The sequence below is a fragment of the Melospiza melodia genome, chromosome Z (assembly GCF_035770615.1).
Source record: "Melospiza melodia melodia isolate bMelMel2 chromosome Z, bMelMel2.pri, whole genome shotgun sequence".
In the NCBI taxonomy this organism is placed as follows: Eukaryota; Metazoa; Chordata; class Aves; order Passeriformes; family Passerellidae; genus Melospiza; species Melospiza melodia.
Window position 1 is genome coordinate 44,395,548 of NC_086226.1, and position 20,391 is coordinate 44,415,938.

General features: G+C 42.7%; 1 protein-coding gene and 1 long non-coding RNA gene across 15 annotated transcripts in view; one reads left to right on the forward strand and one right to left on the reverse strand.

The window, feature by feature from the left end:
* Positions 1–11,166, reverse strand: part of LOC134431890 (uncharacterized) — a 136,086-nt gene extending 124,920 nt beyond the window's left edge. For 6 of the 10 annotated variants that reach the window (XR_010031135.1, XR_010031134.1, XR_010031132.1 and 3 more), the window contains exon 1: positions 10,966–11,163. This is a non-coding gene — a long non-coding RNA (uncharacterized LOC134431890). Of the gene's footprint in view, positions 1–10,965 lie in introns of all 10 variants that reach the window. The other 4 variants (XR_010031138.1, XR_010031130.1, XR_010031139.1 and 1 more) reach the window with 3 other exon arrangements.
* A 239-nt stretch (positions 11,167–11,405) lies between these two features.
* The window catches only part of SMARCA2 (SWI/SNF related, matrix associated, actin dependent regulator of chromatin, subfamily a, member 2), a 119,435-nt gene continuing 110,449 nt past the window's right edge, over positions 11,406–20,391 (forward strand). For 2 of the 5 annotated variants that reach the window (XM_063180831.1, XM_063180835.1), the window contains exon 1: positions 11,406–11,611. The gene's annotated coding sequence lies outside the window, so the exon portion shown is untranslated. Of the gene's footprint in view, positions 11,612–11,820; positions 11,937–12,604; positions 12,668–13,013; positions 13,092–20,391 lie in introns of those variants that run through there. The other 3 variants (XM_063180832.1, XM_063180834.1, XM_063180833.1) reach the window with 3 other exon arrangements.

Below are 20,391 nucleotides of genomic sequence, written 5' to 3' on the forward strand. Positions count from 1 at the left end.
ACTGACAGCCTACTTTGCTCGATAATTTACTCACAATACTGGGCCTGGTGAAAAGGCAGATGGCAGTCAGGGGCAAAAGGTGTACAACCACTGTCCTTAGTGATACTGTTGGCACATATAAGAATGCATGAAGGCAATAGTGAGGCAGAGGACTTTACCTCTGACACACTTAGAAAAATCAATATGCCCTGCTAAATAAGAAGTAAATACAATGGGCCAATAAATAATACAAGAAACAATTCACAAAATTATAAGCATTATGGACAATATAATATTAACAACAATGTATCAACCTACTTTCATCACCCAAAATATTAATATCAAGCCCTTTGTAACTAAGGCCTGTATATTTACTTAGCTTATTGGCCTCCCTGGAATGGAATCATTCTGCTTTCCAAACTTAGTTAGAGATGACCCATTTAAATGCACCCCTTTACATTTACTGAAATTAGCAAGTGCAAGAGAGTTAAACCCCTATTAGACAAACACTTCTCCAGTACAAATCCACAGTTGCATGATGGCTTATTTTCCTTGATATTTTCATCTTTTATCCTGAAAAAATTAACTCTGAGGTATTAAATTTATCTACTTTCTTCCAGATACTAGTATGTTATGATTTAGTTGAATCTTTCTCTTTATTGTCTAATATTAATGTACTTCAAGAACTCTTATGTCATTTAAGACACTTTATAACACCTCTATAACTAGACAGGTAACAAGAGATGACAACTTTTTGCCAGATTCCCACTCTCTGCTGCAGGGATTAACCTGACAGTTGTTTTGCTCTATTTTGTTATTGCTCTGAGCATGTCATTCTATACAAATCTTATAGTGGAAAAAGTCCTCATTAATTTTGCAGAAAAGTCCCAGATATTTTCAGTAAGTTGTAAATTTTCAGAAATTCAGAATGGCTGGTTAACTGCATGCGTTTTACACACTCTAGAGGAAGTGAAAGTTGGAAAAAAAATTTGTTTCATGACAATTGATAACAGAAATATTTGAAAACTATTGATAAGTTCTGTGCTGCAGGGGCCTGAATATACGTATTGTAAACATACGTATGAATGTAGTAGGAGTCCTTGTAAAATATATGTATTGTGTAAGTGGCCTTGCCCTGATCCTAGTTGTTCTAAATGAGCTACAGCTGTGATGTCCTTAATTGGGCAGCAGCTGTGGCAAATGAGGAACACTGGGATAAAAGGGGGTGGGTTTCCCAGTCTGGAGGACCCATGGAGGAGCCCTGACGAAGCAGCAGGAACAACACTGCTGAGAAGAGATGCTCATGAGAAAACCATCTAGAAGGTACAGGACTCTAGAAATAGGGTAACAGCGATATGAATACAACAGTACAGGACTCTAGAAATAGGATAACAGCAATATGAATACAACACTGCTACAAGCTTCTAACTCCTCTGAGTATCTTCTTATCAGAAACAGATTTTAACACTGTTTAAAAATAGTATCCAATTCTGCTCCTTTAGTTACAAAAAGCATTAAAAAATAAAGTTTATAGCCCTAACGTTTTTCATTACTTCAAGTTTTTCATTTAAAAAGAATTCTGATTATTCTCTATTTTAGGAAAATAATTGAAAACCATGAACCTAGATAGATCTATATTTGAGACAAAGGCTTTGAGACTAATGAAGGCTTTTAAAAATCCTAAAAAAAAAAAAAAAAAATCAGGTGGACAAGAACAGAATGTTTTGATTGTGATAACAGTCTCACACATACATTATATTCCACCTGAGTATTAAAGAGTACATGGCAAAGGATATTGGGCTCTGACTCAAGCATTGCAGCACACTGTTGCAGCAGTTAGACATTACTAACACACCATTCTGCTCCTGCCAGCCAGGACAATGGAGTGTTCCATGATGTAAAGTCTCTTCAACTGGCTGAATTTTCTCTTCATGGAAAGCACAGGGTGACTTAGTGAAGTTGGCACTGACAGTCTCCATATCCCCAGACAAAGCCCCACAGCAAAAGCCACTGCATGGTTTTGGCTTAAGAAGCAGTGCCATACCCACACCTCAGCTATCACAGGTTAAACTGGAACAGCACGATCAAACATAGACCCGGTAGTATAATCTCCACAAACATTTAAGAATCTAATAGACCAACTCCAAGAACATGTTTTATGATTTATGGGAGAGGAAGCCTACCCAAGGGGTAGCGTCCTATTAAAATATTTTATTTCAAACTACTAAAATTTCTGTCAGAGCTGTAATGAAAGAAGCACTATGTGAGCCTAGTAGAACCTTGAAGAGTTCAGTAATTTGTCATAGGAGATCTCTAGCAAAGCTGGTGAGAATAGTCTTTGCTAAGCCTCAAAATTTCATCTGCTGACAGACTTTTTTTTCTGAATTTATACCTAAGTCTCTGAAAGTATAAAGATTTTTCCAAGGTATGAAAACAGTATACAGCTACAGCTGTTCTGAGAACTTTCTTTGCCAGAGGCTAACTACCTCCTAGCTGTCTCAGCTAACTTACATTTTATTGCACAAGACAAACTGGACAGTAAGTATCATCATCAGTATCCTATCCAGAGCTGTCAAGCACATGATTGTGAGTTAACTCAAGTACATTACACAGCTAGATTAAAACATCATGTATTAAAACAATGCTTTTTAACTGCCATTAAGTCTAACATGCACAGGTCACTGAACAAGATCGCAAAGGCCAAACAGCCTCTAGCTCTCAGACCGACAGCAGGCAAAGCTGCTGCAACAATGAACACAACACTCCTGCAAGCTAAGTAGCAGAATTTATATGCAATAAAGTAGGAAACATGTAAAGAGGCTGAAAAACAATGATTTAGAAATCATTGGGATTTCTAAAAGGAACACATCTTCATAACACAGAAATGTTTCTGGCTAAGCTAGACCATGTGAACTTACAATTTCTTCACAGTTATTAATCCCTTGTATGATACCCTGGTTATGACTGGATGATTTTTTTTTCTGGAATCACCTTTTTGTTAGATTAAAAGTTGCCTTCACCTATCACATTTCTTGTGAAGAATGAAGTTCTCTGTAACATGTCAAAAACACAGTCTGAAGCAGCATTACTTTGCCAAAATGCAATGGGTTGGTTCATATCATAGAATCATTGAAATGATCCATAAAAATTATCCAATTCCAACTCCTGCCATGGGCAGCACCACCTTTCACTAGAGCAGGTTGTTCAGAGTCCCATCCAAACTCACCTTGAACACTTCCAGTGAAGGGACATCAACAGCTACTGTAGGCAACCTGTTATCATGCCTCACTACATTCACAAGAAAGAATTTCTTACTAGTATCTAATCTAAACTTCCTGTCTTTCAGTTGGAAACCATTCTCCCTTTCACCTGTCCTTGTAAAAGTGTTTCTACATCTTTCTTGCAGGCTGCCTTCAGGTACTGGAAGGCTGCAATGAGGTAATTTCAAAGCCTTCTCTTCTCTAGGATGAACAAACCCAATCCTCTCAGCCTTTCCTCACAGGAGAGGCGCTCCATCCCTCTGTCAGCTTAGTGGCCTCCTCTGGATGCACTCCAACAGGTCCACGTCATTCCTGTGCTGGGACCCCAGAGCTGATGCAGCCCTGCAGGTGGGGTCTCAGCAGAGCAGATCAGAGGGGAGATCTTCTCCCTGCTGACCACACTACGTTGCATACAGGTCAGTACACATTTGGCCTTCTGCAATGTAAGGTCATGTCCAGCACACCCAATTAACTTTACCAGTCAAAATGAATCTGATTTATCTGAATTTCTATGTTAAAAGTGGTAATATGAGTAGTTGTGTAAGCAGACTGGTAGAAGCAGTGAGTAATGTAAACAACAGTTGCAGAAAGCTGACATTTACTTCTTCCATTAGCATTACTGAATGGCCTGTCCTGTATACCATCTCCCAATGAACAATTTATTTTGGCTTCAAGATCAGCTGTTCAAAGCTAAACAGAAGCAGACTATTATTATATCCTAACCAGAGTGTGAACACAAATTTAGAAGGAGTCTGCATATTGACAAGACCAGCTGAAAACAAAACCCTACACCTTAAATTGCATACCTTCCCTCTTGAGTAGCTGTTTTTCATGTCCATGCAAATGATTTAGTAAGGAAGAAGTATAAATAGAAAATAAAAATATCTCTAGAGTCCTACGTACCTATAGCAGTTAGCAATGAGCTCATAGGGGACCACAGACTGAACACCCTTAAGAACACCCTCAAGGCTTTATCTTGTCATTACTCTGCAAGCTGAGTAGCAGCAGAGATGGCTCCAATTTATCCAGGTGTTTGATGGCCTCTAGAAAAACTTACTCATCCCAAATCTGCTATATGCCTTTGGTACTTCTGATCAAATTGTGTAACTGAGCAGCTAGCAGTCATTCATCTGGGAAAACTCTGTTATAGTACACAACAAAATTGCCCTTGAACACTGAGAACACATTTAACGAAATACCGAAACAATTCTCTCTTAGTAGACCATTTCCCTCCCCATTTTACTGTTGTTTTCCTTTATCATCATACTCACCAGGCTGATTTTTGATAAAATACATTTCTGAGATAAGAAGGCTAATGAGACATTCCAGGACTTGTCTCAGATGTTACACCTTTACGTAGGAGAGAATCTTACAATATTCTACTAATTCATACAGTGCACTGATTTATAAAATTTACCAGTAAGTTCTAATTATATTCAGTTGTTATTGCATTATGTGAAAACAGGTACCATGACTTAGAAGTTAAAAGCATCCTACTGCTCGAGAATTAGAAAAAAAATGTATTGATACAACCTTTGACTTGCTTGTGGATTCACAATCTTGTAATCTGTAAACTAAGCACGCATGAAATAGGACCTAGAAAAATACTGTGAAAATAAACAAAAAATCTCTACAGTTTCTCTTCAGAGAATGAGAATTAGAGTTTCTTTTTCTGTCTGTGCCATTTAATATTTTTTTTTCCTAGTTGCCAGGACAAGAATATCCCCTTTCATATGATGAAGTTAAGTATGACAAAAAGCACATTTTAGGGAGGATGAAAGTCCTGTTAACAGCAGTTAGCTTTACTTAGATTCCACTGTCTTAAACATGCTTGCATCTGGGCAAAACCAAAGTCTGTAGTGCAAGAAGAGAAAGTACTCATAATAGATTCTCAAACATTGTTTAAACGGTGACCAGTAGCTCATAAAAATGAGTATTTTTTTATATAGTGTAATTTCACCTTGTAGTCATTGTCTTTAACACTGGCATAAACAGCACTGATGAACGAAAAGAAATTCTGGAAGAAAAAGCGAATTAAAAAAAATAGGTAACTGTAAAGGAAGGAGTAAAGGATAAACAATTGTGAGAAAAGAGAGGAACACAACTCAAATTTGATTGGAGGAAAGGAAAGTGGAAGAGAAAAAACCAAATTTTGGGAAATTCTACAAATCGAACAGTCATAAGATTTTCCTGGTGTGTAGATGTGGTTTATATAGAATTTTCAGGGCAAGTCATGCATTTCAAAGGCCCACAATATTCACTGCCAAGACAGTTTTCCTTTCTAACCTAACAGCATATTCCAAATTCCATATTACATGTATGTAGTATATGCCATTCTTTGAATAGTGGTTTGACTTGAACCTTATTTGAAGAAAAACCTCATTTGTCCCCCATACTTGTTTTCCACTTCGACTAAACTGAATCACTATAGTCTTTGTAATCATACAGCAAAGAAATTATTTTTCACAATCTGGTAAATTCAAAATTTTACAGTGTTAATTTTCTTCATGTATTCTGACACTGCCATGTAACTAGCACGATTGTAAAAAGGAACACCAGAGTAAGTTAATAATGATAGATTCTACCTGCCTCTTGTACTTAAGAGGCAAACTCACAGAATGTTTAAAGATGGGTAAATTCACAATTGCCATAGGAGCACTACTAACCACGGGAAGAACAGCAAAACAGATTCTCTAAGAAATCAGACTTCAGAATTCTGGGTTTCCTCCACTGAACAAAAGACATCTGACCACATCCAGCAGGCTGTGTAACAGGCCAGGAAGAGACGGAACCAGAAAACAAATCATCTTACTACAGGCACACAAGAAGATAACAGGATGCCAGAACGGCAACAGGTCAACACCCTGGAATGAATGCTTAAAAACTGAGGACACTTCAGAGTACCAGAGAAATCCAGGCTGGGCATGGTTATCTTCAAAAGTCTTTTAAATTTCTTCACTAATGAGAAAGTTTACAAAATGCGCAGCTGACACAAAGCTAGTGGGATTTGGTGAGCACTGCAGAAGAGAGGATTTGGAACTGAAATGGATGTTGAGAAATAGCAGAGGCTCAGAGACCATTAAGATAAAATTTTAAAAAATCAAGTGTCGAGTGTTATTCTTGTAAAATCATACACGCAAACCTGGGACTATTTGCTTGGGAAGTACAATGGCAGCCTGAAAAGAACAAAGGGAGAAAGAGATAACACAGTTATCTCTTCTGTACAGAGTTATCTCTTCTGTACTCTTCTGTACAGAGTATTTCTCCTCTCCTGTAACATATGACATCAAACGAAACTCTAGAACTTTAGAGACTACAAAATAAATAGGAACAGTAGTGGATTATCTCAGCAAGGCAGCTCACCTTCCTCACACACCAGCTTTATTCTGGAATGTATTCAGAAAGGATCTTTCGACCAAGAAGATTGATAATAACCTCTATTAAGCTTTGAAAAGATCTCACTTGAATATTGTCTTTTCAACATAACACTCACAAAAATACCTTGAGAGGTTAGAGCAAATGAGGCTACTTTGAAACAGGCTCTATCTTTTAAACCTATGAATGCAGATAGATGAGTGAGTCTCCAGAAAAAAAAAAAAAAAAGACTAAGGGGAAAGCGGCATGAGTATAAGCACATTCATAACAGTTGTATTTGAACATAAGTTTTACTTTAAAATTAAACAGTAATTAACTTTTCCACAAGAGAAGGAAAAGCTTGAACCAGCTCCAATTGACTTTGTTGTCAATCATACCAGGCTGAAATACACTCTACATACACCTGAGTATTTTATATTCATATCATTACAAGCAGCAAAACAACAAATGGTTAAAGAGTAATCTTACCTCCAGGATTAACCTTCTTCAAGGAAAGTATTGTTTCCCTTTAACAGATGGGTCAGGAGAAGACCACTGGAGGTCACAGCCTCCTCGCTCAAGCAGCATTCCCTAGAGCATGGCAGTCAGAATTTTGTCTAGATTACTTTTGAGTACTCTAGGGAAGGAAACTCCACAACTGCTCTGGGCAGCCTGCTCCAGTGCTCAATTAGTAGAGAATTTCTTCCTCATGTTCAGGTGGATGTTTCTATGTTCCAGTTTCTGCCCATTATTCAGCATTACTAAGAAGAACTTGGCTCCATCCATCAGATACTTACATATAATGATGTGATCTGTGAGTCTTCTCCAGACTGAATAGGCCCTGTCCCAGCTGGGATGCTCCAACCCCCATCTATGCTGCCCTCAGATGGACAAGCTCCAGGAGCTACATGCCTCTCTTGCCCTGAGGAGCCCAGAACTGGATATGTTGAATTGCAGACAGCTCCTCTATGCCCACCTCTTCAAGCTGTCGAGGTCATTTTGAAGAGTTGCACAGCTCTCTCTCTCAACTCCTTCCAGCTTCGTGCTGTCAGTGAACTCACTGAGGAGGCACCTGCCTCTTGATCCAAGTCACTGATGAACAAGTTAAACAATACTGGACCAGTACTGAACCCTTGGGAACACCACTAGAGACAGGCCTCCAATGGGATCCTGTGCCACTGATTACAACCCTCGGGGATCTGCTGTTCAAGCTCAGGAAATTTGGGCTGGATGAGTTGTCAGTGAGGTTGCACCTCACTGTCCACTCATCCAGCCCATATTTCCTGAGCTTACCAATGAGAATAATCACAGAGACAATGTCAAAATCCTTGCTCAAAGTCCAGGTAAAGATCCACTGCTCTTCCCTCTCATCCACCCAGGTAGCTGTCTCAGCATAGAGGGGAATCAGGTTGGTTAAGCATGCTGACTACTCTTCATCATCTTTGTGTCCACCACATGTGTGGAGGTGGCCTCCAGCATGAAATGTTTCATTACTTTTTCAGGGACTAAATGAGACCAAGTGGCCTGTAGCTCCCTGGGATCTCCTTCTTGCCCCCTTTGAAGACCAGGGTGGTACTTCCCTTCCTCTAGTATTGTGGCACCTCTCCTGATCGCCGTGACCTTTTAAAGATCTGAGAGCAATCACATCTACTAGTTCCTTCAGCATTCATAGGTGTGAAGGAACCCATCATAGCCCATGGACTTGTAGATGGCAAGTTCGCTTCTTCATGATTTACCTGGACACATGAAAGAACATTTTATGCAGAAGCCTGAGCATAAAGCCATCTTCTTGGAATGATTTAGCTGTACCCCCTTTTCACATGCCACACAGGCTGAAGCAGCTGGATTCTGCTAAGAACCAGATGAAATACTAAAATATAATCTTTTCTGCTATTTCTGTTGCAGCGAGTGCAATTGTCTCTGGCAGACAATGGGTAGCAAACCCAGAAATCGCAGCCCTAACTGTTACAGCAGGGGTTCCGAGGTGGTAATGGTGAGGTTGCTGTAAACAACTGCAACTCCCTGGCGGCAATGACCTCCTTTTGGTAGAAGTGTCTCTGCAAGAATACCACCAACACATCAGTTTCTAAACAGACTTAGTATGTTGGTACCATTCTTCAAATAAACAAGCTTTAGTTCTACAACAACATATCTAGCTAATCAGACATACCTCTTTTTGTAGTGGTACCTCATCTAGTTTGAAAATTTTACATGCTATTTTACCATTAATGGCCACACCCAAACCATTAATTTAAGGACCCTCATCTTTTCTTCCTTTCGTTATGTTAGATAAATAAATAGGGGGAAAACAAATTTATCCTGTAGCATCTGACTATTCATCATGTTTACATATTCATTATGCATAAAGCTTCAGCTACTTAAGTCTCATATAGGGAAGCCTTATTGACTCAATTAAGATTTTCATATCAGGTGAATATGCCTCCCTTGACAAAAAACCACTCATGTTTCCCATGCCCTCCGGACAGATTACAATGAGATTCAATGGTACTTCATCAAAAGAGAAAAAGAAAAAGCCTTCAGACTGACACAGCAACAGGCATGTTCATGCTCTCACAAAATTAAATTGGCTTGTGCAACCTTCCCAAAATAATCATTAACTAAATATAGCTGCATCTATTCCAGAGTCAAGCGAACCTTTTTTCTTTTGCCTAAAAGATTAACTTTTTATTTCTTTTTCTTCTCTGTATGCTTTCTAACAAAAAGAATGGGTTGACCTGGTTTAGAATGGCTTGAGTGTTGCTGAATCCAGCAAACAGTTGAGCTGTTTTGAAAGAAAGCTTCCCCTCCATTATTTAATGTTTGTTTTCTCTTCTGCAGACAGAAAAGGCAAACAGTCCTCAGATTTACACTGGGGAATGGAGGAGGAAAAACAAACCACAAACGCAAATGACTGCCTAATGAGAGTTTCAGTATTAAGAAAAGGGTATTAAGAAAAAAATATAATGAAAAAGCATCTCTTTACCCCTTTCATTTCCATTAGCATAATGTTCCAAGAATGTTAACTACATTCTTTTATCTCTTAGACAGCAGTTTGCAGCTTAAGACAAAGCTAAAACCAGAGCTATAAATTACAAGTGGATCAAAAGATTTACATAATGACATAAGTTATTTTGTATATTAAGATTTGAATGATTCGATTTCTTTGATTTTGTTCCCAAGTAAATATTTCTCACTGACAACGGTGAACTGAAAATATAGCCTTTTAAACTTTTTACTTAATTGATACTTTGTGTTGTCCAGTTAGCACTGATTCTTACACACCTACCTTTCAGCATTTTGGTCATTTACATAAAAAACAAGATGAAGCCGATTAAGCTGGAAACTACAGAAACAGTAGTAATTAACACTGTATTGCCAGCATTGTAAATTGGTGATTTGAACAATAAAAGGAGCTTCAAGCTAAACACCGTGTAAACAATACCTGTTACTTTAAGACCACAAGGTGCATTTGGCGCTCCCTGCACTGCTTCAGGTCTTTAACTACTCCACCAGACCACAACACAGGAACCTCACACCTGAGCTTCTGTAGTAGCTACTAATTTTACTTAGGTTCCTACGAACATTCTTACTCCACTGTACAAAGTGGAATTTTACTTTCAGAATGGCAAATACCACCCGTGTGACACGATCTTAAAAAAATGTAACTACCTGCAACATGTAGTGCAGTAGTCTGGCTGTATTTTTTTTATCTCTACACCCCGCGTTCAAGAAAAAACAACAAACCCTCAGACATGTGGGCCCATTTCTTTAATGAAGTACTTAGTCGCCTGTTACATGAGCAAGTATAGCTTGTACAAAAAACATGCGGGCTCTGCAGCCCCTGTAAACCACCTAAAGCATTAAAAAAACCAACCCAAAACTCAAACAACAACAACAACGACTAAAACCAAAATAAACAAAAAATCTCAAAGAAATCGGCACTAGGATACGGAACTGGAAAGCGTCCTTCCAAACCAACTTTAAAAAACCTACTCAAACAGAAGCAAGACAGACCAAACACAACTACACTATTTTCCCTCACAATCCCGCTGAAAAAGAAGAGGTCCACCGCGGTTCTTCACCCGGGCTCGCTCTATGCGCCGATGCCTCGGCACCCGCCCCGGCCCTGCACCGCCGCGAGAGGCTGCGGGCAGCCTCGGCGCCGCCGCTGGAGCCGGAGCCGAGGCCGGGGCCAGGGCCAGGGCCGGCCTGACAGGCCGGTTCTGCTGGAATGCTCTCAGCAGCCGGCTCTCGCCCTCTACTACCGGAGACAGGGGACGGGGTGTAAGTTTTCCCCACCACGTGGTTTTTTTTTAAGGGGGGGGAGACACCCGCCCTGGGCACGCACACACAGACGCACACACACACTCACTCCCAACAGCCAGACACAGCTGATTCCAGGCCCGTCACGCTGGCTCCTCCCCGTCCCTCCAGCGGGGCAGAGTCACAGCGCATTTCCAGCACCTTCTTCACCTCTTCCCCAAACTACTCCCGCGAGTGCCGCCCGCGCCCTGCTGCCGCCTTCGTGGGGAAGGAGGTCCTGCCCCTCTCTCCGCGCCGCAGAGGCTAACTGGGAGGGGCGGAGGAGCGCGGCGGCGGCACCCGAAGGGAGCGCAAGCCGCCACCGCTGCGCGGCCAGCGCGGGAGCGCAGCGCTCGCCCTCCGCACAGCGCCGCGGAGCGCAGCGCAGCGCACCCCGCCCCGCGCGCTCTTGCACACCTCCGCCCCTCCGGCCTCCTGGATGAGCGACAGCTCCTCAAGCCAATAGAACCGCCTCTTCTACGCAAGGGGGCGGGCACCCCCTGCTCGGCAGACCAATGGCAACATCGCTGCCTGAGCAGTGGCGTCCGTGAAGGGGGGCCGGAGGAGGGGCACGAGTTTAGGAAGAAGAGGAGGGAATGGCTGTCATCAATGAAGTCATGTTCGTAATCTAGTCCCTCGCTCCGGTTCTGGACTCGGGTGACTCACTGAGGGGGGAGAGGAGCGACAGTCAGCACGGCGCTCCGCCCGGGCGGAAGGTAAATACAACTTGCAACTCGGTCTGCCAGCTCCCCGTGCCCGGCACTGTCCTTTATTGTCACCGGCTGTGCCGGCTCGCACTGTGCCCACCTTCCCTCTCCCCATCGCTCTCCTTCCCCGGGCACGGCCCCGCCGGTCCCAGCCGCCGCCGTGCCACCTGCTTCCTCTCCCCACCTTCCCCGCCGCCCGGCCCTCCCGAATATTTATATCCCCTAGTGGGTGGAGAGAAGAAAGTTTTGATCCGGTATTATTCTGGAATAATCACGATGCGGATCGCCGGAGTTGGAGCGACAGAACCCCCACGGAGTCGCCGGTGGCTGACTAGTGAGTCAGCGGCACTCTCGGTCTTGCCGCCCTGCGAGCGTGTCACGGGCTGCGGGCAAAACGGCCACGGGAGAAATAGATCCTTGGGGAGCGACAGCCCAGACGGACGGGCCAGGGGAGGCACCGCTGCAGCTGCCGGGGGTCGCAGGGTGAAGTTCAGGGTGTCCGGAGGCAGCAGAGCGCGGTGCGGCGGGGCTGTTTCTCTGCCGTGGCACACGCTGGCGCAGACCCAGCCGAGCGAGGGGAAGTGGGGAGGCATGGGGAGGGAGGAACATGGTGCATGGGGGAGCGGTCTCGCCTGCGAGGAGAGTAGCGGCATTCCCCGGCAGAGCCAGGGAGGCCATGATCCGGATCATCGCTGCCTGCCTGTCGCAAACATTGCACACACTGGGGAGGGGGAAGAAGCAGGGGCTGGGACTTTAACCCAACAGGGCTGCGGCTCCTGTTGCTTTTCGGTCTCTTGTTTTTAACTGTGCAGTCACTCCTACTGTAAAGGTGTCGCGGTTTACTTCCCAAAATAGCTTGCATGTCGTCGTACCCCTCCCGTTTTCCCTGCAGAAATTCGCCCCCTTCCTCCTCCCCACCTCCAAGCAGAGTAGCACAAAACATGCGCTTACAATTTTGGAATCGCCTGCCAAGCAAAAAAGCGTTTTATTTCCGGTGTGCGCGGAAATTTATTTTTTTAACCCGGCCGGGCGGGAGCGAGGCTGCAAACGCGCGCGGATGCCCAGGTAGCTGCAGTTCGTCTGCCCCTATGTCGGGAGAGGGGACGGCGGTGTTTGGCACCTGGAAAAGTTCTGTGCCCAGCCGGAGGCGGGGGTGGGCGGCAGACCGCTGCTGCAGCCAGGTGCCGGGCGGGGCCGGAGGGCAGCGGAGCCCGTCCCCGGGCCGCTGCGGGGCAGAGGCGGGAGGCAGCGGCGGCGGCGGCGGGGGGAGGATAGGAGGGTGGGTGGCCTTTCTCGTCCCTCCGCCTGTGCAAGCGGCGGCGGATCAGGAAGTCACCGCCGCCACACACAGGCGCACAGACATGTTTGGTCGGCGTGACATGGTGGCGGAGGGAAGGAGAGGCGGAGAGACGGGCCCAGCCCAGCCCTGAGGCATGACCCGGCTGGTCGCCCGCCCGCCCGGCCGCCCGCCTGCCTGCCTGCGGCCGAGGTACGGGGCCGTGCGCGGGCAGCGCCGTCAGCAGCGCACCCGCTGCTTCGTGGAGGGGCGGGGGCAGGCAGCAGCGGGGCCGCATTTCCAGGCAGGGACGTTTTACAGCCTGTCGGCCGGGGAGAAAACTTTCCAGAAAGGCTGGAGGGGGGGAAACAGGGCCCTGCTGGTTGTGCGTGCCCGCCCCGGCGCCTTGGCGGGGGAGGCGGCGGGCGGCCCGGCGCCGAGGCCTGCGCCCGCCCGTCCTGCAGGGCCCGAGCACCCGAGGGCAGAGCAGCGGTGCTGCCGCCCGGGGAGGGAGGGAGCGGCCGCCTTGCCCTGCCGCCCCCCGGAGCTCCCGGGTCGCGGGTCCTGCGCCGCGGCTCTTCCTTGCGTTCACGGTGCAGAAATGGAGTTTCTTACGTTGTCTCCTCCCCTCATAAATTTATAATGGTGGAACTACAAACTGCGCACGGCTGGAAAAGTTACAGCTCTTCTAACTCGATCTGAAGTTACAGTTTAACGAGCGACTTGGGTCGTTTTTTTGTTTTGTTTTTTTTTTTTCCCTGAGCGTGCGTTATGGTCAAGTAAAGGGAGTGTAAAAGTGTCTGCAGATTACGTACATCGTACCGAATTTGGTTTTTCTTGGTATCTGGTTCATATGTTTGATAGTCGGACTTACCGAATGTTAGGCTAACGCTGTTCTTTTTAGGGTGTATTTTTATGAATATTTATGTGAATATGAATATGCAAGTAAATAACTAGCTGAAGAATTGAAGAAAAAAAGTTGTTGGTTTTTCGGTTTTTTGTTTGGTCGGGGTTTTTTTCGCTGAAAGTGTTCAGCATGCTTTCGTTGAAGAATTGATCTGTGGTCTGTGACACGGCATTGTTCCGTTTGCATTCTCTCTTGTTTTGCTTTAACTTTCCGAAATGTTAAGTGGTTTTAACCACAGACCCTAAGACCCAAACGATAAACACTGTACCAGAATTTAATTCCTTTGGTAGTGTACCAGTTACTTGTTCGGGGTGGGGCAGTCTCCTCTGTGCAAGTTACTATTGTTGTGCAAATACGGGCACACTTTCTCTTTCCGAACCTAATTGCCCTATTACTGTCTCTGACTTTGTTTCTTTTGTCCTTTTGTGATTCTAAGGAAAAAAAGTAATGTTTCAGAAGGATAGGCTTGCCTCAAGGCAGGTTGTTATGTGTACATATATATCATTTCAGTTATAGAAAGCAAAAAGACTTTTTGTATAGTGAGCTTTTAAAATTTAGAGTGGATCATACAGCATATGTGGACCTACCAGAGGTGAGAGTAAATCTTCATTAAAAACATTATATCTCTCATGAGTTATTTCTCAGCTTTAAGACCGGTGTTTCTGTGGTGCATGGAACATGTGCCAAAGGACTGTGTTCAAAGCAGTCTTAAATCTTTTGTTCATTTCTGAAGTAGTCTATGAACGTTTCTTGTCAAGTTTGAAAAGTGCTTTCACCAGCACCTGAGGCTTGAAAATTGGCAGGAGAAAAATTCCTTCAGCTCACTTACCTATATTACATATATTCATGACAAAGGTGTGAAATTACTGTCTTCATATATATATATTTCTCAGGTTTTGTTGGACTTTTGAAGTTAAGGTCAAAATATGCACAGTAGCAACTTAAAAAATGTCTACACTTTACCTCTGTCTTTTTGTCGTCCTGATGAGTAATATTGCTGTGAACTACAAGTGATCCTTTCAGAAGGAAACTCCTCATTCTTTGTGTGATTTAGAATAATTTTGCAAATTAGTCCTCAAAATGTCTATTGCATTTCTGTGTGTTTCCTGCTTCTGTCAGAATTCTCTATGTGTAGTAGGTGTTTCCTGGACCTCCATCACTTTTGGACATTATCAGATTTTTGATTCTCTACTGGAATGGTAAACACAACATTATGGCATAAAGATCATTTGTCATAAAATTGGCATTAGAGAAAAGCTTATGTCTTATTTCCAAGATAAAATAAGAGAAGGATGAATAAGGGAAGGAAGTAAAGCTTTCTTAAACACAGTTTTGATAGTTTGTAAATACAGTAGAATGAGAAGACTAACACTGAAAAATGTTTTCTTTGTTTGTGACACCTGTATAAAGTTATTACTTACTAGGCATTAACATTTTCCTGTTTGTCTCCAGTTGGCAGAGAATATTTCCTATTTATCACTTCAGAGTTTGAACACCTAGGTGGATCATTTAGAGGTGGGACATTGGAGAAAATGTTAAAATGATAAGTTTGTTTTTACAGTAAATGTATGTTTTAAATACAAGTAACTTGTATTTAAAACAATTTTCTCCCTTTTTCCTCCTCTTCTTCCCTGCTTAAGTAAAGCCAAGGCCTGTTGGTAATGTGGTGCATTCCTTTTCTTTTGCCTTCATCTCTTACGGTTTTTTATTTAGAAACAAATGAGAAGACTGTGGTCAATAACTGTGGTTATTACCTGAGTAAAGCTCAAAGTGCGAAAACTTAATCCACGACCATTCAGTAGTGTCCTGTATCAGTTTCCTGTGCTTTAAATTTACAGTGGAATCTACATATGTGGCAAATGTGGGATTGATCTTGGACATTGCCTGATGGCAGTTAAACTTTTGACTGTAGCTATCTGCTATCTTCTTTTCCTGAAGGCTACTGTCTTCTGCCGCAAAGCTATCAGAAAGGATCATATGTCTGTGCTGTAGTGTCTTCACAGTAAAGTCTGGCAGCGTAGCTTAGCCTAACTTGTGTGCACTCCGATTTGTGATTATGCCTTTTGACAGTCAAGAGTACTTTCAGCTCCCAGCTGTTAACAAGTCTTTTTGCTGCTGATGTTAGTTTTCCCTGAGAGGGTAGGCTATAAGCTAGAGCAACTGAGAAAAGTTGAACTTTGTGTAAAGCTGAAATATGTATACAGTAGGAGTAAGCATTTCTACAATATTTCAAGGTGAGGAGTACTGACTTTTACTATAAAGTAAACTGTCTCATACTACATGACTCCACAATGAAGTTTCTGGTGTAAGCATTCCACCTGTTTAACGAGCTGTATGGGGATGCTCTCTGCAGTTTCTGGCAGAGAGCTAGACACACAGCTAAAGGAGTGTTGCAGAGGTTTTTTTTCTTCTGGCCTAGGTGTCTGGATAAGTAATTAAGGTTCAGCATTTCTGGTTCTGTGGTTAGTATTTTAAACTACAGATGCCCTTGCAGAAGGTTTTCAAGTTATGCTGACATGACATAAATGAACATGCAAAGGCATATGTTAGTGTGTTCAGCTTTTCTTATGTGAACTGATAACTCTGGTATATGCTAGTTGAAGGATTTGAGTCTTCTCTCTGATTTTTGTTGTTTCATGTAAACCTGTTTATTGATTGAATTGTCATTGAATGAGATGCCAGTAATTTAATAATGATAAAAGGTAATGCAGTGTCCTGCATACAAAACACTGATTTGCTTCTAAGTGTGATAAGTTATTTAGTGATGATGAGCTATGATTACTAATCAGCTCTTCTACTTTGAGCATGTTAATTTGATTATAGTTAGCAGATTATGCAAGTAATACAAATCACTGACGGTATAATTGCATGTTTTCTATGGTAGTATAATAAAGATAGCTCCTGTAGCCTATAGTGTATCACAAGTTTACAGTTTATCTTTTCAAAACCAGCTGTGATTCGTGACTGCAGTTGGAAATGTTACTATTTCCCTTGTGAAGACAAAGTTGCACTTTGCAATGTCTGTGTGGCTGTTGTGTGGGTCCATATTTCATAAGCTCTAAGCAGTATAGTTTCATTGCTTTCCACTGCATATCTGAGGCAGGAGATGTGGCCAAAACATCCTGGCTGAGGTTCAATTTAGGTTGAGAGGAAAGGCAGAAGTTATATTGGATGGTGAAGGGAACTAGCTAGAAGAGTTATAAATACTTACTGCTCCATCTGTCCTTAGACTTGGTGTGTGCCCTGTCAAAGCAGTCTGTAATCCCTGGATCTTTTTGGGTGTACAGCTGGTCTTGAATTCCAAAGTAGTGCGAATGGTTTTTTACCTGCTGTGTTTTTGTTTGGGAACTGCTAATACTTCCTCACGTGAAAAAAAAATCCCTGCCTTTGTTACCTGTGGGCTTTTAGCAGGTTTATACCAAAATGTGTGGAAAATAGAAACTGATGAGGACTATATTGTACAGTGTATTAGTTACATCTACAAAACTTTCTAAGTGTATATAAAATGACAGTGGAGAAGCATTTATGCTTAGAGGCTGTTATTTCAAATTGTTCACAGTGCAGATATTCACTGTCCTAAACTGTTTGATCTAGAAATAGTTGAGCAGAGATCTTAAGTCTCCCTTAATCTTGGGCTCTTGGTTTTGTGGCTGTTTGTGTTTGGATCTGGCTCTGACATACGATAGATGCCTTTTTTATTTGCTCTGGTTGTGTCCAGCAGAGGTGGAGAAATTCTCTGACACCGCAGGAAGAAGCATGTGATTCCCCACAACTGATTGATTTACCAGTAGTTCATCTGGAGCGGTTCACAAAAGAAAATTGGTCATGTTGATGTAAATAGATCTAAGAGGTGGTAAAGGATTACGGTTCAGAAAAAAAAACCCCATCCTATTTGAAGTCATGTAAATAATACTACTCCAGTGAGCATTTTGAGGAAACTATAAGATTGGACACTTGAAAAACAATTCAACAACATGTATGTGTTCAAGAATCAGGGCCAAGAGCCTCATAATTTAGAATGATAAGATGGTATTTTTAATTTTCTTTTCATTTCACTATAGTCTTGTAATTTGTTGGAAACATTTACTTTTTTTTTTGCCTCTCCTTCCCCCTTGCTTTTTAATTCTAATGGGCACTACTCATTAAAAAGCAGTCCAGAGAAATAGGTCAACACTGGCTTTTGGCAGGGAGTTGGCTTCATACTGCTTTTTTCGTTGCAGGCACCAGAGTTTAGCCAAAATAATACCAATACTGTCTGCATGGAACTCGGTGACTTTTGGACGTGTTGTTTTGTTGTAGATTTTTGCTTTGACTTTCATGAGACTTTCATAAAGGCCTAAAATAATTAGATACCTGGCTTTTACTGGATTTTGATGAGAGCAGGGTCTCTAATTTCTGTGGGGTACAATCTCATACTTAATAAATACAAACAAAGCTATTTTTGAAACATGTTAAACTATAAACTTTTTAGCATGTAATTTCTGTGAACAGGTACTTTGTTGGGAGGGCCATACTGTGTTCCGGTTAAGGTCAGTGGCTTTTTTGTGGACTACTGTTGCCAGAAAAAATTGCTTTGTCTCTTTATTTCCATTACTGTCTTTGGACAGAGTTTATTACTTGAATTTAAGTAGTGTTTTCCAATACTTTATATTCCCCAATATAGGTTTTACAAATTATTTTTTTTCTTTTTCTCTGATGTATAAAATGTCTGAATACAAATCTGTTCAAGAAAATTCCCAGTTATGTGAGATATATCTTCGCTCAGAGAAAGGTGATGAGGGGACTTGGTCTGGTGCAAGTGACGCATTCACCTCTGGTATTTACTGTTTTTCATAGTTTGGACATTTGCTATCCTATTATAAAGAATTCTGAATTTTTCAAATTTGCATGCAGGATATGTTTAATGTATTTGTCGATGGCAGTGTAACTAATGGACTTGAGACTGGAGCTAGTTTTTATGAGAATTTCGAGTTGAATTTGAAATAGGCTGAATAGGTGAATAGAGAGAAAGATTTTAATACCCATTTTAATGCATGGGTATAGGTAGATGTCTTTTGTGAAATAAGATATTTTGGGATACTGTATACTGATAGAACTTTTATTATTGATTGTGTTATGGTTCTGTATACATTCTTCTGGATTGTAGTGGTGGTGCTAGTTATCTGCTTTGTTAAATGGATTGAATTTTGTTTATAATGCACATAGTGCATGACTCAGCTGTGAGAGTGTCAGTCTTAGATTTTGCAATATCACGATTGAAATATGTAGAAACTATTTGTTGTATGGAAATGTGTGTTGTCCTTCATACAAAACATAGGCCTCTTAGAGGATGGTATGGTGTTTGCAGCTGAGAACATTTGATAAGTTGATTCCTTTTGTGGTCATGTTGTGGAGTTATAGAGGACTAATTAGTGACTGTAGAGTTTTGAACTGAGAAGCTTCATAGGCATCTCTGAGTTTTACCTTGCAAGGAAACAGGATCCCAAGGTATCAGGTCATAGAATCACAGAATATCCTGAGCTGGAAGTCACCCAAAAGGATCACTGAGTCCAACTTCTGCCACTCCACAGGACACCACAAGAACAACACCAGATGCCAGAGACCTCTGTCAGGCTTGGTGGCATGACCACTTCCCTGAGGAGCCCATTCCAGTGCCCAAAAAACCTCTGGGTGAAGAGTCTTTTCCTGAAATCCAACCTAAAACTCTTGTGACAGAGCTTCAGGTCATTCTTTTAGGTCCAATCATTGGTCACCACATAGAAGAGACACAGTGACATTGTCTGTCCCTCCTCTTTACCTCATCAAGAAGTTGTAGACTGCAGTGAGGTCTTCCCTCAGTCTTGTCTTCTCCTGGCTGAACAAGCTAAATTACCTCAGCTGCTCCGTGGTACTTGCAGTTTGGGTCTTCTACCATCCTCATGGCCTTCCTTTGGACACTTTCCAGTAGCTTTATATTTCTCTTATTGTGGCACTCAGAACTGCCCCAGCACTCAAGGTGAGGCTGCCCCAGTGCAGAGCAGAGCAGGACAATCCCCTCCCTTGCCTGGCTGGCCATGCTGTCCCTGATGCCCTCAGGCCACGCTTGGCTCTCATGGCTGCCAGGGCACTGCTGATTCATATTCATCCTTCTGTTGACCAGGAGCTCCAAGTCCCTTTCCATGGCACTGCTTTCCAGCATCTGATTCCCCACTCTGTACCTCAAGGGTTGCCGCATCTCAGGTACGGGATTTGGCATTTGGCTTTGTTAAACTTCATACCTTTGGTGATGGCCAAGTCTTCCTATTTTTCTAAGTTTCTCTGTAGGGTCTCTTTGCCTTTGAAGGAGTCAACAGCTCCTCCCACTTTTGTATCATCTGCAAAAGTAGTATCCCTTCAAGTCCTTCTTCAGTCTTTTGCGAATGTAAGCCAGCAATGTGCAATTCCGGCCCAGAAAGCCAACTGCATTCCATGTTGCAGCAAAAGAAGTGTGGCTCACAGAGTGAGGGAGGTGGTTCAACCCCTCTACTTTTCCTTCAGGGACCCTACCTGGAGTGCTGTGTCCAGGTGTCAGGTTCCCAGTGTAAGAAAGACATGGACCTATTGGAGTGGGTCCAGAAGATGGCCTTG